Source organism: Chiloscyllium punctatum, chromosome 33 (genome assembly GCF_047496795.1).
Source record: "Chiloscyllium punctatum isolate Juve2018m chromosome 33, sChiPun1.3, whole genome shotgun sequence".
In the NCBI taxonomy this organism is placed as follows: Eukaryota; Metazoa; Chordata; class Chondrichthyes; order Orectolobiformes; family Hemiscylliidae; genus Chiloscyllium; species Chiloscyllium punctatum.
The window spans coordinates 60208620-60223834 of record NC_092771.1 but is presented as its reverse complement, the minus strand read 5'-3'; the positions used below and the strand labels follow the sequence as shown (position 1 = coordinate 60223834).

General features: G+C 44.0%; 1 long non-coding RNA gene across 1 annotated transcript in view; it reads right to left on the bottom strand.

Moving 5' to 3' along the window:
- Positions 1-760: 760 nt before the first annotated feature.
- Positions 761-15215, bottom strand: part of LOC140458557 (uncharacterized) — a 108227-nt gene continuing 93772 nt past the window's right edge. The window contains exons 3-4 of the long non-coding RNA XR_011953535.1: positions 6697-6790; positions 761-1227 (exon numbers count right to left, since the gene is read on the bottom strand). This is a non-coding gene — a long non-coding RNA (uncharacterized lncRNA). The remainder of the gene's footprint in view (positions 1228-6696; positions 6791-15215) is intronic.

The window sequence follows — 15215 nt, the reverse complement described above, 5'->3', positions numbered from 1 at the left end:
GTGGATGGATAGGATAAATAGACAAAGTCTTTTCCCTGGCATCGGGGATCCCAGCACTAGAGGGCATAGGTTTATGGTATGAGGGGAAAGACTTTAAAAGAGAATTGAGAGGCAACGTTTTCACACAGAGGGTGGTACGTGTATGGAATGCGCTGCCAGAGGAAGTGGTGGAGGCCATTACGATTACAACATTTAAAAGGCACCTTCATGTGTATATGAATAGGAAGGATATGGGCCGGGTGCTGACAGGGGGGACTAGATTGCATTGGGATATCTGATCAGCATGTACTGGTCGGACTGACGGGTCTCTGTTTCTGTGTTGACCTTCCAGCCAATTCTGTATCCAAACAGCTAGTTCCGCCAGAATTCTATGGTATTGAACCTGCTAACCAGTGTGTTGTGTGAAACCTTGTGTCTTTCTCAAGTCCAAGTTACTGATTTCAATGCACAAAGCCATGCTGACTCTCCCTAATTATTTCTTGCTTTTTCAATGACATGTAAATCCTGTCCCGGAGAATCCTTCCAACAACTTCTCTGCCACTGACTTCAGGCTCACCGGTCTATAGTTCCCTGGCTTTTCCTTACCACCTTTCTCAAATAATGGCACCCATCTTCCAGCACCTCACCTGTGGCGATCGATGATACAACTATTGCAGTGAGGGGCCCAGCAAAAGCTTCCCTATTTACCCACAAAGTTCTGGGATAAACCTGATCAGATTCAGGGATTTATCCACCCTTATGCATTTTAAGACATCCAGTACCACCTCCTCTGTAATATGTACACTTGCCAAGTTATCACTATTTATTTCTCCAACTTCTCTAACTTTCATATCCTCTTTCAGTAAAAACTGACATGAAAGAATTACAGAATCTCTCCCACCTCCTGCTGTTCCATAGACAGACTTGTTGATCTTTGAGGGTCGCTATTCTCTGCCTAGTTATTCTTTTGTCTTTAGTGTGTTTGTAGAATCTCTTTGGATTCTCCTTAAACCTATTTCCCAAAGCTATCTCATGTCCCCTTTTTTGCCTCCTGGTTTTCCGCAAGTATACTCCTACTGCCCTTGTAGTCCTCTAGGGATTCACACAAACACAGTGGGGTCTGTACCTGCCATATCCTTCATTTTCTTGACCAGAGCCTCAATCTTACAGGTCATGCAGCATTCTCGACGCCTACCAGCCTTGGCCTTAACAGGAACATACTGTCTGTGTAGTCTCATTGTCGCAGGCCTATGGAGGCAATGGCAGATGAGGACAGAGAAACAATCATTATCAGTAAAGAGGGAGTGTTGGGAAAGCTAACAACTCATCCTTATCTTTATAATTCCTCTCTAGCCTCAGAACTATCACTATCTCTGGTATCAAAGACATCTCAATCTCTGCAACATCCTCCAATCTCTAATCTCCTGCAGTCTCAACACACTATCTTTAATCTTGTCCACCCTCACAAATCTCTGTGATGTGCCTTTCTTTAATTCCAGCCTTCAGGATAACCCATTTTTATTTCAGATTCCTGCACCCAGAGCTCCACAATGTCCCGCTTAACCTCTGTCACATTTTCCTCCAAAAAACATTAATCAATCACGTATCATCTATTCTCATATCACCTTCTCTGACCTGGTTTCTATTGTGGCTTGTCATATTCCTATATTACGCGTCTGTGGTCTACAGGACGGAAAACGGTTTTGTGGTCCATTGGGTTTATGCTGTAAAGAAATCTCCCAGATGACTATTTTAATCCCATTTTCCAGCACAGAGCACATAGACCTGTCAGCCTTGGCCTTGCATGTGTGTTCCTAAATAGATTTTAAATGCCTTCAGGATTTCTGTCTCTCACTCTTCCAGACAGTGAGGTTTAGTGCAACTGTTGCTCTATGCTATCACCCACAGGGTTCAGAGCAGCTAAGTCTGTGCGAACCACAGATCGCCCACACATTGTGAAGGATGGCAGGGTCCCTGAGACAGGGCACAGGAGATTGACCAGGATGGTTCAAGGAATGGGGGATTTTAGTTGCAGAATTTGTGGGGCTTTTTTAACATTAATTGTTCACGTGACATGTGTGTTGCTAATGCACATCAAGAACAACCATCCGTAATTAATGGACTCTCCTTTTCAACTTCTCCCCTTGGCTGTGCTGTGGTAATATTCAGGTTAACCACTACCAGACATCTCTCTCTAATGAGAGAGCAGTCCTGTGGTCGGGTAGGACAATGCTGACTTGATCTTTTACACAGCGATGCCACTGTGCCTCGAGGGTGGGGAAAGGGAATGCTGAAGGTGGTGGATGGGAAACCACTCAGGTACAGTACTTTATCCTGGAGGATGTTCACTTTCTTTAATATTGTTGGGGGGGGGGGGTGCACTGATGCAGGCAAGTGGAGAATGTTCCAACACAATCCTGATGTGTACCTGATAGAGAGCAAACAGACATTGGGAAATCAGCGGTTTGGAAAGACTGAATGTGTTCTCCTTGTAGCAAAGGAAATTTGGGGAGCTGTGACAAAAGTTTACAAAAGTTACATATTATAATAATAAACCTTACACCCATCAGCTCATTATACAAGGATTACAGGACACATGTTGAAGATATGGGAAGATCTATTGAGAGGATGGTTTGATTCAAAGGAGAACTTTTATTCAGCAAATGGTATTGATCTGGAACACAATACTCTCACACAATATGAATATCCAGGGCCTGATGTATTGAGTAATTCTGTCAGTTTGGCGTTACAATGACTGAGATTACCATCTGAATATCTGCCCGTAATACAAATTTATAAAATCCGTCACTGTCAGTTCAAGTTTGAAACGCATACACTCCCCTCCTCCTGGCCCAGGAGGACTGTACACATTACCCCTGGTGGAGGTCAGCAGGCACTTCAAGGGCAAATCTATGTGGGTTTCCATGAGTTTCCACCTTGGGACTTCATGTGACTGAACATGGGATAGAATGTCCCAAGATTCAATGAGTTATAGAGAGCAGGATTTGCTTCCTTTTCTTTCCTTTCCTTCCATTCTGCCGCTGTGTCTCCTCAATAAGACGTGGGGTGTGAAAGGCTCATGCACCTTGATGGGCAAGATGTCTCCATTCTCACCAATGGGCAACAAGCTCCTCCCAGTCATGAAACAGAGTATCCCTGAAAGATAGCAACTGTGTATGCTTCCCACTGCCCAGTGCTCACAGTACATGTTTCGAATAATGAGGGGGGAAATCTCCTAGAAAAGGCATAACAGGAAAGTTCCAAAAGGATTATAAACAGTTTACAGAGAGATATTCACAGGAAACCTGGGCAACAAGTTGGCAAATAGAGTATAACTTGGGATAAACTGTAGAAAGCTGCACCAAAGGGACTGGGGGAAAATGAGCAGGAAACACAGAAAGCGAGCACACAATTACAACAGGGAATCAGGAAAGGGAATGGAATGCTGTCCCTTATTTCAAAGTGTTTGCAATATAAGAGTTTGGAGTATATACCTTAGGGCAACTAAACAAATGGCAAGTGAGACCACATCTGGAGTAACGTGAACAGATTTGGTCACTTTAGTTCATGAAATAGTGCAGTTTATTGGAGGCATTTCAGAGAAGATCCATTGGGATGATCCCTGTTTTGAAGGGATTATCCTGTAAGCAAAGGCTGAATAAGTTGGGAATATACTCACTGGACTTTGGAAGAATGAGAGGTGATCTCTTTGAAACATACAGGATTCTGTCAAGGTTTGACAGGGTAAATATGGAGAGGATGTGTCCCATTACGGGTGAGTCTTGAACCAGATTCTGGGTCAGTCGTGGAATCAAGGGTTCTCTTTCAGATTTGTCAAGTTAAAGGCAACACCGACACAGGTTAGGGTTTCAGTAGCAATGGAGCTGGGGTGAGAAGGAGACAAGCAACGTTTGAGATTGAAATTCCTGGTGTTTGTGATTGTGTGGATGTCTGATCAGAAGGTCACCTTGGGGTCAGATATGAAAGCAATATTGTGAAGAATGTAGTTCTGCCTCAGACACTTCCCAGTGAGAGGGAGGGACACAGCAGGAAGGGAAATGAATTTGGAATAACAACTGAAGGCAATGGGTTTAACAATTGCAGTGTTTCATTGGAGTGAATTGCAGCTAATCGAAGCGTGGTAAGCAGTTTGATAACTGAGTAATAGTGGAGTAATGGAGAGGGATGATGGGGAGGGAGAGCCGGGCATTGCCAGTGTACATGTGAAACCTAACAGTGCTTTTGGGCGATGTTACCTCCTGGCAGTATGTAGATGAGAAACAGGATGAACCAAGGACAGATCCTGGAGGGACACCAAATACAATTAATTCAGAAAGGAAAGAGAGAGAGTGGAGACGGAGCAGGATTTTCCAATGATGGTGAGGTCAAATATTAGGTTTTAGCAGAATGGGAGAGAAGGACATAACCAGAAAAGACAGACAGACAGATCATGGAACAAGATCTGTGAATTGCAAGGTTGGATTGGGGGGGGGGGGGGGGGCGGTGACAAGCAGGAGGATCAGACAGATTTGGAATGTCCATAATTTAGCTACACTAGGGTAAATGGTCAAGATGACCTCTAATAAGGCTTGACAAGAGACTCGAGGAAATGCAAGTTTAGGACTAAAATGAGGAGCATCCTTGTGAGGCAGTTTGGCTCGGTGGGCTAGTGGAGAGGGAGGGAAGAAGCAGAGGCAGCTGATCGGATTGTCTCAATATTATGGACAGAGAAACTCCATGTGCTCCTCACTCGTTGTTGGAAGGGAGGATGGAGGAGACAGGATAATGGACAGTGTTTTTATTTCCAAAACAATAAACAAAGCCTGTGATAGTGATTCTAAAAATAAGTGAACAAACCTGTCGTATTTATCATTTATCAAGAATATTAAAATATACAACTGAAGTTCAGGTTTGAATCCCAAATTGGTAGAGGGTGGCTCTGAATTCAAGAAAAAAATACCTGGAATGAAGAAACTACTGTTTGCCATGGAACCATTGTCAATGGCAGAAAAACATCCCCAATGTCCTTGAGGGAAAGAAACCCGATAGTAGGCCCATCAAATCACTCATTGTATTAATCACTGCACAGTCTCAGCAAAGGAATGAAACTGGATGGACCACATTACATCTACCAATGCACTTGCAAATACAACCACACAATCAGCCCTCTTGACCCTGCAACTTCTGCCTCACTGTGGGCCAACAACAGCAGCAGAACTGTACTCCAGCCCAATCTGAAATCTCATGGCCTGATATCCCACACTTGACCATTAACATCAAGCCAGGGGAATCAACCCTGGTTCAATGGTGAATGCAGGAGGGCATGCCAGGAGCAGTACCAGGCATACCTAAAAATGAGGTGCCAACCTGGTGCAGCTACCAAACCTGCAAGCCAAACAGCACAAGCAACACCAAATAGAACCAACAGATTAGATCGGAGTTCTGCAGTTCTGCCACACCTAGTCAAGAATAGTGATGGACAATAAAACAACTCACTGGAGGAAGCATCACAGATATCCCCACCCTTACCGATGGAGGGGTCTCACACATTCATGCAACAGATAAGAGGACAGCATTAGCAGCGATTTTCAGCCAGCAGTGCCAAGTGGATGAGCCTTCTCCATTGGTCCCTGACATCACAGATATGGATCGACTTGGTTGAAAACTCATTTCAAATCAGATCAAGAAATGGATGAGTAATGTAAAGGCTAGGGGCCCTGCCAATATTCTGGCAATAATACTGTTGGCTGTGCTCCAGAACCTGCTGCCCAACAAGACAAGTACTGCTCCAGCACTGGCACCTACCGACTTTGTGGAATATTGCTCAGGGATGTTCAACACAACAACACAGGGCAGATCCAACTCAGCCAATTCCCCTCCATCAGTCCACACTCGCTCAGCAGTGAGGTGATGGAAGGTGTCATCAACAGTGCTGTCAAGCACCTGCTCAGCAATAACCTGCTCAGTGATGCCCAGTTTGGGTTCTGCCAGGGCAACTCAGTTCCTGAGCTTGTTACAGACTTGATTCACAAACTGACAAACAGCTGAATGAGGTGAGGATGACAGGCCAGACCCCCTCCAAGTCCACTATTTCGACTTCAGTGATATCACCTGACCTCACCACAGTCTCAGCTCATTTGCTGAAACTCTCATTCATTCCTTTTGTTAACTCAAGATCTCATTGTCTAAACCCACTCCTGGCCAGCATCCCACATTCACCCTCCCGATAATCTCAAGAATATTGAAAACTCTACTGCCAAAGTGCTCACTTGTACCAAAACCTGCTGATCAATCAAAATACTCCCATTTATAAGCAACAACAATTTACTTTCGCACCTTTGAATTAATTCCTGGCTGTAATCATTCCTATCTCCCTGCACCACACACCTTTTCATATCTCAATAACTCATTTTAGTTCAGACTCTCAATGATGTGTTTATTTTTGAGTTCACCTGTGTGACTGTTTCTATAGACTCCAAGGGAACATGGTCTGGAATCCCCACTCTAACCCACTAAGATCTACTTTCTTCCTTTAAGGCATTCTTGAAAAACTGCTTATTTGGCAATGGTTGTGGTCACTGGACACAATATTCTCCATCTGTAGCCTTATGTCAAAACTTCTCAATAATATTTTTGTGAAATTAAAACTATGATGATTTGTACAGATATCTTCTACTCTTCAATATCACTGAGTGAATAATCTGTAATGTCTCTTACCCAACCACCTTCACCATACAAACTGCAGCAGTACAAGGAAGTCAAACATCACCCTCTCCACAGGCAACAAGGCTTTGGCATTGATCACTGGCTTCTGTGGAAGGAGAAATACACAGTTGATGTTTCATGGAGTGCAATATGAATTACAGGGAATGAAAATGGTGCAGAACTTGACTGTCAGAAATTGAAGGAAAATGCACTCGCTTATTGGAAAAAAGAATTCTTGACTGTCTAAGATATTGTGGAAAAAATAACCTGATAATGGAACAGCATACGATCAGGAACCGGCAGCAGTGGACAATTCATTTACATTCCTGAAGAAGGGCTTATGCCCGAAACGTTGATACTCCTGCTCCTCGGATGCTGCCTGGCCTGCTGTGTTTTTCCAGCTCTACATTTTTCAATTCATTTACAAAACAGCTGTGAAAGTAATAGTAAAATACTATACAGAGCAAAACTACACCCATGAGAGACTGAGGAAGCTAGATAAGGAACAAGTGGACAGAGAACCCAGAGGTGAATCAGAGCAGAGTTCACTTTTATGATCCCACAGTCAAAGATGTCGAGCACAGAAACAGACTTCTTCGGTCCAACCTATGCCAACCAGATATCCAAATCTAATCTACCTAAATTAAATCCTTTTTGCCACTCCTCAGCCCATTGGCCCCATCTGATCAATATCCCACTGTACTCTGAGATAACCTTCTTCATTGCCCACAATACCTCCAATTTTGGTGTCACCTGCAAGCTTATTAATTATACGGCCTCTATTCACATCCAAATCATTTAAAAGAATGATGAAACAAATCCAGAAAAAAGTCCATTTCTCTGGGTTTGAATGTGCTCTGTGTAAATCCTGCCCTATGACTCAGGGAAAGCTGCACGTACATCCCTCTGAACTTTGCCCCCTACAAAGCTGGCGGCCGCGCACGTGTCCAGTGAATCATTGCCCCGAATAAAGATGGCGGCGCTCACTCGGGCCGATTACTCAACGAGGCATATTCCCGTTTGCTGCAAAAACTGGACTGTAAGGTTCAAAGTTGTATCTTCCGATGTGTACCAAATGATTGTAAAACCTCTCAGACCACACCAACACCATTTCCCTCCCGCTTCCTGCTGTTTATTTCTTTCCTTACCGACATCCCCAACATTTGCGCCCACCGCGAGGATGATCACGTGGTATAGTCTAGTCCCGCCCTCATTCACTGATTGGCCGGAGGACCAACTGCCGCCAAGTCCTCCAGGTCCGCCCCTGCCTTTTCATTGGTCCACCACTGACACCAATCACTTCGGTCCAACCGGTTTTTGCCAACCAGTTATCCTAACCTAATCTATCTAAATTAAATCCTATCTGCCTGTCCTCAGCCCATTGGCCCATCTGATCAATATCCCATTGTATTCTGAGATAACCTTCTTCATTGTCCTCAATACCAACTGTTGGCTGGAGCTTGCGCACTGCTTCGTGGCTTTTGTTGCTGTTTCTCAGTTACAAGAGTGAGGGACAAAGTTAAAAATCACACAACCACCTGATGAAGGACCAGCAAAGTAGTGCTTCCAAATAAACCTGTTGGACTATAACCTGGTGTTCTGTGAATTTTAATTTTGTCCATCCTAATCCAACACCAGCATCTACAAGTCACGAGTGAGGGAGGAATGCATAACATAAGAACAAAAGATCTTGGAAAAGGAGAAGGCCGTCCTGCGCTTCGAGCCTGCTCTAACATTTGATAAGATTATGGCTGATCATTTTGTGGATGCAGAACCATTTACCCACGTTCTCACCATATTCCTTAATTAGTTATTTCCTTTTTAAAAAAAACTAACTTAGCTTTAAAAACGTTCATTGAACTAGCATCAACTACTTCCCTGGGCAATGCACTCCATCGAGGTCAAGACATTCCTTCTCAATTCACTCCTAAATTTGCTGCCTCTAATCTTATGCTGATGCCCTCTTGTCCTGGCTTCATCTGCCAGTGGAAACATCCTCTCTACTTCTATTTTATGCATTCCATTCATTATTTTATATATTTCCCATTCTTCTGAATTCCAATGAATATAATCCCAATCTACTCCGTCTCTGTTAAACCGAACCCCTCACCTCCGGAATCAACATAGTTAATCTCCTCTGCACCCCATCTAGTGCCAGTACATCCTTGAGCACGTAAGGAGGTAAAAACTGCATGCAGTACTCCAGGTGTGGCCTCACCAGCACCCATTATAGCGAGAACATAACCTCTGCTTTTAAACACAATCCCTTCAGCAATGAAGGACAAAATTCCATTTGCCTTCTGAATTGATTGTTACACCTGGTGACCCACCCTCCTGCAGAAGAATATTCAGGTGCCTCTGCATAGCAAATAATGTAACTTTTTTTAAAATTCAAGTAATCATCTTTTTATTAATGTTACTCCAACCAAAGAGTATGACTTTACATTTATAAAAATAATATTCCACTTACCAAACCATTGCCCACTAACTCAATGTATCTATGTTCCTCTGCAAAGTTTCCCAGTCCTCTGCACACTTTCTCCTGCTACTCTTCTTAGTCTCATATGCAAACTTTGACACCCGACATGTGGTCCCCAACTCCAAATCATCTGTATCAATTCTAAATAATTGCAGTCCCAACACTGATCCTAGAGGCACACTACTAGTTACTGATTGCCAGCCAGAATAAGGCTTATTTATCCCCACTCTTTGCTTCCTGTTAGTCAACCAAATCTTCTATCCATGCTAATACTCTATCCCATGCACCCTTATATAATGCAACAGCCACTTGCATGGCACCTTGTTGAAGGCCTTTTGGAAATCAAGGTACACCGCGTCCACTGGGTCCCCGTTGTCCACCTTGCTTGAAATGTCTTCTTAGAATTCCAAACGATTTGTCAAGCATGACCTGCCCTTCATGAATCCATGCTCTGTCTGCCCAATGGGACAATTTCTATCGAGATTCCCTGCTATTTCTTCCCTGATAATAGATCAACGCATCTTTCCAACTGCAGAGAATAAGGTAACTGGCGTAGAATTCCCTATCTTTTGTCCACCGCCTTTTCTTATAGTCCTTCCTTTTCACTGAAATATGCCTTTGCTGAGCACTTCCTAAAATGTCTTTGAAAATCTTTCACTGCTCATCAACTGTCCCACCATAAAATCTTTGTTTTCAGTCTACTTTATCCAGGTTCTCCCTCATTCTATTTTCCCCGTGTTCAAACACAGGACCAAGATATTAAATTTTATCTTCACACTTTCCAGATGTACTCTAAATTCAACCATACAGTGATCACTTCTTGCAAGAGGATCCCTAGCTCTGAGGTCATTAATTATTCCTGTCTCATTGCACGGGGGCCAGATCTTGGATAGCTTGCTCCTTGTCGGTTACATTTCATACTGTTCAAAAAACTATCATGGATACACTTAATGTATTCCTCAAGGCTACCCTGACTGAGCTGGTTTGACCAATCTACATGTAGATTAAAATCACCCATGATAATAGCCGTACCATTTTTACAGGCATTAGTTATTTCTTTGTATATTGCCCATCCCATTGTGATGTTATTATTTAGCCTACACACTGTGCCTATCAGTGACTTTCTTGTTAGAATTTTGAAAGCATCATTCCTGTTTCTCCTAATGTACAGCAATAACAACAACTACTTGCTTTATATGGAATCTTTCATAATGGCAAATCTCCTAAGGTGTTTCATGGATGATCAAAACATTGATTAAGGAGGATGATTTTAAAATACATCTTAACGGAGGATAGAGACGGTTAGGGAGGGTTTTCCACAGACTTCTGCCCTTGACAGCTCCAATTGTGGAGTGATGCAGGTGGGGTGGGATGGGATGGGTTGAAAAGGGAACGTGCAAAGGGGAAATGGAGGAGCGTAGGCAGTGCATAAGGTCTTAAGGATAGAGGAGGTTCCAGACTGAGTCTGTCTGTCATAGAAAGTATGGCTGCCTCATGGAATTTGAAGCACCGCAATGGGCCCATGCATGTCATGTTAGTCAAGGATAGTATAACGGTGGCTGAGAGAACATTTGGGGAGGACTTGTCTACTGAATTAGTGTGGGCTGAGATTAGAAACAGGAGAGGGGAGGTCACACTGCTTGGAGTTTTTATAGGCCACCACAGAGTTCCAGGGAGGGGGAAGAGAGGATTAGCAAAATTACTCTGGGTCAGAGTGAAAGTAACATGGTGGTCATTATGGGGGACTTTAACTTCCCCAACATTGACTGGAAATTCTATAATTCTAGTACGTCGGATGGATCAGTTTTTGTCCAATGTGTACAGGAGGGTTTCCTGACACAGTATGTCAAAGGGCCGACAAGAGGGAATGCCACATTGGATCTGGTGCTTGGTCATGAACCGGACTAGGTGTTTGATTTAGTTGTAGGTGAGCACTTTGGAGAGAGTGATCATAATTCAGTTATGTTTAGTTTAGCGATGAAAAGGGATAGGTATATGCCACAGGTGAAGACTTATCAATGGGGCAGTGGCAATTATAATGCGATTCTGCAAGAATTAGGATGCAGAGGATGGAGTCGCGAAATGCAGTGGATGCAGACAATGGAAATGTGGAGCTGGTTTAAGGAACAGATATTACGTGTCCTTGATAGGTATGTCCCTGTCAGGCAGGGAGGAAGGGATAAGGTAAGGGAACCGTGGTTTACCACAGAAATTGCATCTCTTGTTACGAAGAAGTAGGAGGCTTATGTGTTGATGACACAAATGGTACAGATGAGGCGATGGAGACTTACAGATCAGATAGGAAGGATTTCAAGAGAGTTAAGAAGAGCAAAGAGAGGACACGAGCAGTCTTTTGCGAATAGAATAAAGGAGTACCCTAAAGCTTTCTATAGGTATTTGAGGAATAAAGGATAGGGTAGGAATAAGGCCAATCAAAGACAGAAGTGGGAAGTGGAGTGTGGACACTGTGGAAATCGGAGAGGTGCTAAACAAACATATCTCATTGGTTTTCACTCAGGAAAATTAGAATATTGTAGATAATAATGAGGTAGAAGATGTGAGACTAGAAAGGACCGAGGTTAGTTACGAACATGTGTTATCAATTCTAGAAGGATTAAAGTAGACAAGTCCCCTGGGCTGGATGGGATTTATCCGTAGATTGTCTGGGAAACTAGGGAGAAGATAGCAAAGGCTTCGGCTTTGATATTGATTTGTCATTGCCTACAAGTTCAGTACCAGAGGACTGGGTGATTGCAAATGTTATGCCCTTGATCAAGAAGGGCAGTAGAGATGACCCAGGTAATTATATACCAGTGAGCCTTACTTCTGTTGTAGGAATGGTTTTGGAAAGGATTATAAGAGACACTATTTGTAATCATCTGGCAAACAACAATATGATTTCAGATCATCAATATGGTTTCGTCAAGGGCAGGTCGTGTCTCACAAACCTTATTGAGTTTTTCGAGAAGCACAGAGTCATAGACATGTAAACAGCTCCATATTTTGTTGACTCACATTCCTGGGATGTCAGGACTGATGGCTGAACAGGGACTCAATCTTTGTTTAATCCTCCTTTCCTTTGGCTTTCTGAGCCGCTGACTACATCACAAATATTATACCTCCCATTCCCAGTCCTGAATCTGACCCATATAAGCCTACACTTTAGTTCCCATTCCCCTGCCAGACTAGTTACAAACTCACCAACAGAACTGGTAAAATCCCCCATCAAATTTGTCTCAGCTCTGCCCGGGGTGACCGGTCAGGCTGGTACAGGTCCCACCCCGAAACAGTCCCAGTGCCTGAAGAATCAAAACCCTTCTCTAATACACCATTTCCCCAGCCACACATCCAGCTGATCTACTTTCTCATTCCTGCTCTCATTAGCACATGGCACTGGGAGTACGTCTGACATTATTACATTTCAGGAGCTACATTTTAATGCATCTCTGCTCTCCCCATGTCCAGCTTTCAGGCCCTCATCCCTCTGTTTAGCGATATCGTTGGTATCTGTGTGTTGCACCACCACGGCCTGTTTACCCTCCAGCTCCAGAATGTCCTGCAGCCACTCCATGATATCATGGATCTTGGCACCAGGGAGATTACATACCATCCTGGATTCATGTCTGTGGGCACAGAAGTGCCTGGCTGTACCCCTGATTATTGAATCCCCTGTCACTATAGCCCTGCCACTCTCATTCCTCTTGTTCTGAGCAGAGCTCTCTGTGGTGTCATGAACCTGGCTGATGCTGATTTCCCGAGAAGCCACCCCACCCATTCCCGCCCTTCCAGAATCCCAAGTGGTAGACAGTATCTGTATGAGAAGGGGATAACAACGGGGGACTCTTGTACTCACTTCCTGAGCCTTTTACTCGATCTGATGGTCACCCATTCCCTTTCTGCCTGTGTAACCCCCATCTGCAGTGTGACTAACTCACTAAACGTGCTGTCCATAACATTCTCAGTATTGCAGATGCTCCACAGTGAGTCCACTCTCAGCTCCAGCTCTGAAAAGCAGTTTCCCAGTAGCTGCAGATGGGAACCCTTGCTGCACAAATAGCCGTCAGGGACACAGGAAGCGGCCCTTATTTCCCACATTGTGCAAGAGGAGCACACCACAGGTCTGAGGGCTCCTGTCACAACATCTCTCTACATTCATCTAGTTACTCCCATTAAGAGAATTTAAATGAGTGAGTAACCTTCCTTCACTTCAAACATGTCCATTCTAATAACAAAAAAACATCTTTACTTAAGCTGATATGTCATTCTTTAAAAACTTAAATACTCCACAGGTATCACTGACAAATTGGCTATTCCCATTGGGACTGTGAATTTCTGAAAGGCCTGAACTAAAACAGAGTTTCAGCTTCACCTTCTCCCTGTCTCACCTCACTATTTACACCCAACTCCAAAACACACTCATTGAGCCAAGCAGCACTCACAGTGCAGCCCTGTCATTTTCATTGTCTGCTCACACCTACACTGTACTGTTCCAATGCACCTCAATGGGAGCTCAGGACCAGCATTGCATCTATCAATTCAGCCCTTTGTAACCCCAGAGTCAAAATGGACTTCAGCAGTTTCTGAATGAACAGAAAGTTGTCAGAATCTGGAACGTTCCACCTGAAATGGTGCTGGAATTTGAGTCCACGAAAAATTTACAGAAAATTGGAAGTAGGGAGTTTACAGATTAACATTACAAAGTGGATGATTGAGACTAAATCTGACAGTTCCTGCAAAAAGACGAGGTGTAATTTGGATTAATCTGTGCTCTCTCTCAGGCCAATACCTCCTTCCACAGCTGCAGGGCCAAGAATTGAACACATACCCCAAGGGTGATCCAACCATGAACTTGAACATCTTTCTGCTTTTGGCTTGACAAAAATATTGAAGATATTTTCCCACACAGAACAGACAAACCTTTCTCGTTCCACAGTGAAATGCCAATGATATTCAGATCCCGATGACTCCGCTGACTGTAGAAACTTGTTTATTGAGATCCCTGTCTCAATTATTCTCAATTAATATCCTATAAAATGAATTCACAAAACAAAGCTCACAGTCAGTGCAAGATGAATAGTGAAGGCAAACACTTCTCTTGGTATGTGTTTGATGTGTAAATGCTCCTCTTCAAATCACCCCGCCCCCACCCAGGAAGAGGACACGTGCATGCTCCTTGCTGTACCTTGCCCCAAATAAAGATGGTGGCTATAACCCAGGACCTCTCACTGCCTGAGGCCCAAGCCATCTTCCCCTTTGCTGCAAACGTGGGACCAAGAGTTTCTAATTCAGACTAACGACCTGCCCAGAGTGGAACTAAACCCTCCCAGTCAACACTGATACATTTCATCTGGTTTCTGCTGCCACTCTCCCCTTTCCGCCTCCTGCACACACCATGGGTTATCGCGGGTCCAGTGACCCTTCCTCAGAACCGATGACAGCTGGGAAAATTAGAATCCCTTCAGGAAACAGGCCCTTTGGCCCAACAATTCCACACCCACTCTCCGAAGTTTATCCCACCCAGACCCATTCTCCTATTCTATTACTCTCCATTTCCCCCGAACTAATGCACATCCCCGAACACTACGGGAAACTTAGCTGGGCCAATTCACCTCACCTACAGATCATTGGACTACAGGAGATAAGGGTTAAAGAGTAAATAATAGGTGGGGACAGAGCCCAAAGAGACACAGGAACATTTGGAAAGATAAAGGAGTGGGAAGGTGGAAAGCTGTTAATGGAGGAGACAGGAACCTTCTCGCATCTCAGTGGCGGTGGTGGAAATGGTGGCTGATGATCTACATTGTGCCTGCAAAAAAGACCCTGAGCTTCCAGTTGCCTGCTCTTTAACACACAAGACAGTTCCCTGTCCAACATCTCTGTCTCATGCTTACTGCAGTGTTCCAGTTAAGCTTGATGCAAGCTGGAAGAACACTTCAGAACATACCAAGTGGCTTCCTATTTCAAGGACTGCAATTTCCCCTCACATGTGGTCAACAATGCCCTCCAGTGTATCTCCTCCACTTCCCACAGCACTGCCCTTGAACCCCACCCC